Consider the following 2626-nt stretch of genomic DNA (forward strand, 5'->3'; position numbering starts at 1 on the left):
CTCCCTGTGGACGGCCTGCTCCCTGCGGGCGGCCTGCTCTCCGCCTCCTTGCCGAGGCCCGCGGTTGTCCTTCCGTCCGAAGTGAAATGACCACCAGCAGCACCTCCCCTGCCCCCTTACAGGCGTCCTGTCATTCAGAGCTGGTCAGGCCTCTCCGCGCTTGTCAACCACCCCTCACTCCTCAGGTCGCCTGGGCCACCTTCCCTGCAAGGGCTGCTCCCCCTGCTGCCCCCAACCTCCAGAGAGCCCGCCCACCGGCAGCTCCACTGCCCCTCCTCCCGCGGCCTCGCGGTCCTCCCAGCAGGTGCTCCGTCCCCTCCTGCAGAGTCTCATGCATCTGCCCTGTGGATGGGCTCATTCAGAGGCCCTGACTCCACCGCCCGGCCGGTGTGGCCCACTGGTTAAGTGTCGACCTAGGAACCAGGAGGTCACAGGCTCGATTCCTGGTCGGGGCACATGCCCGGGTTGTGGGCTCCATCCCCAGTGTGGGGTGTGCAGGAGGCAGCCGATCCAGGATTCTCTCTCACCATTGATGTTTCTCTCTCTCTCCCTCTCCCTTCCTCTCTGACATCAAAAATACATTTAAAAAGACAGAGTAAAACCAAGAGCTGTTAACGTGGGAAGAGCCACGGGCCGGCTGGGAGCCCTCTGTCCCTCCACCAGGAAGGGCCGTGCGGGCAGCAGGCCTTGGAGTGGAGCGTGCGCTTATGGATCCGAGTGGGTGGGAGGACAGGGGGACGGGGGCTCTGCAGGACCCACAGCGCCCCTGAGAAGAATGGATAAGGCTCCAACAGATCGAAGACCAAGAGAGGAGCCGCGAGGTCGCTAATGGAGGGACAATGGCCCCTGGGAGCTGGTGAGGAAGGCGAAACAGAATGAATGGGTTTTAAGAACAAACGCACTTGAAAAATGTGGCACACACAGCGCCCGAGCGCACTGGGTTATGATAACCCCGGCTGCGTCTCCTGTTCTGCTCCGTGTGTGGCCGGCGGAGAGCGCGGGCGGCGGAGCTTCAGCCTCAGGAGCTCCAGCGAGGCGGGCGCTTGGGGACCGGATCGGCAGAGCCGCAGCGAGAAGCAGTATCTTCGAGAAAACGGAGACGGATCCAACATTCTCGATAAGTAGTCACGACCGCGGAGGATCTGAATAAAAGTTGGCAGAAATCTGTCCTAAGGAAGGTATGGAATATTGACGACATATGGCGATTTACTAATTAGAGAAAAACAGGCCGCGCGTTCCCTGCGAGGTGGAACTTAAATGGTGCAAAGAATTAACTGGATTGAATCGATGGTGAAAGCCCTGACTTGGAGCTCCTGTCGTTATTCCAGTCCGATTCCCCGGGACCAGCCACCGTCAGGCCAGAGAAGGAGCCGTCTTTCAGGTGCGTTCACATCGAGCTCATGAACATGAATAGACTCAGAACTACTTGGCCAACCCACGATATTCAGAAACAGAACATGGGTTTTAAAAACAGGATTTCTTGTCAATACCCCTTTAAATGAACATTTTACATAAAAAAAATTCATTGCCCGGCCGGCACGGCTCAGTGGTTGAGCATCGAGCTATAACCAGGAGGCCACAGTTCGATTCCCTGTCAGGGCACATGCCTGGGTTGTGGGCTCCATCCCCACTGTGGGGCGTGCAGGAGGCAGCCGATCCATGATTCTCTCTCATCACTGATGTTTCTCTCTCTCCCTCTCTCTCTCTCTCTCTGCCTCTCCCTTTCTCTCTGAAATCAATAAAGAAAGAACTGTGATTGCTTGAAGGATTAGTTGTTACCCAATGAAATGTTTTAAATTAAATGCCTACTTGCCCGGCCGGCACGGCTCAGTGGTTGAGCATCGAGCTATAACCAGGCCACAGTTCGATTCCCTGTCAGGGCACATGCCCGGGTTGTGGGCTCCATCCCCACTGTGGGGCGTGCAGGAGGCAGCCGATCCATGATTCTCTCTCATCATTGATGTTTCTCTCTCTCCCTCTCTCTCTCTCTCTCTGCCTCTCCCTTTCTCTCTGAAATCAATAAAGAAAGAACTGTGATTGCTTGAAGGATTAGTTGTTACCCAATGAAATGTTTTAAATTAAATGCCTACAAATACGTAGGGAGTTGAGTAGCTCCTGACCCAGGAATGTCCTGTCTGTGAAGCCCCGGATCTTGAATCCGTCCCTGCTGACATGCGGTTGAACTTGGTATGAGGTGGCCCCGTGAGCCCTTCGAGTGTAAAAGAAAACGTCGGTAACGTTATATGCAAATGTGTTCACGTGGCAGCTTAATGAAGCACAGACTCACACGGTTTATCCGGTTCTCAGAAGCTCACCCAGAGCCCGTCCGTCTCTGTTGGGAGGCAGGCACCGTGCGCCCTAATTTAGTTCTTGGCTTTTTAACAACCAATACTCATTGCACACAGACGGGCACAGGTCCACGCATATGTATACGTGCAGCCTGCCTATCGGCTGTGTTTCATTTAACGGTACCTTCCTCTTTGGGGCGTTATTTTATTTCTCATCCTGCGAGGCGACACTCGGTCAGCCTGGGACCGCGGCTGAGGGTCGGGGCAGTAGCCAGCGCTCTTCCCCCCGGGGAGTGGGAACCTGTCTACCTGATGACCTCCCGCCACACCTGGAGCTG

This window comes from Myotis brandtii, unplaced genomic scaffold (genome assembly GCF_000412655.1).
Source record: "Myotis brandtii unplaced genomic scaffold, ASM41265v1 scaffold247, whole genome shotgun sequence".
NCBI classification, from domain to species: domain Eukaryota; kingdom Metazoa; phylum Chordata; class Mammalia; order Chiroptera; family Vespertilionidae; genus Myotis; species Myotis brandtii.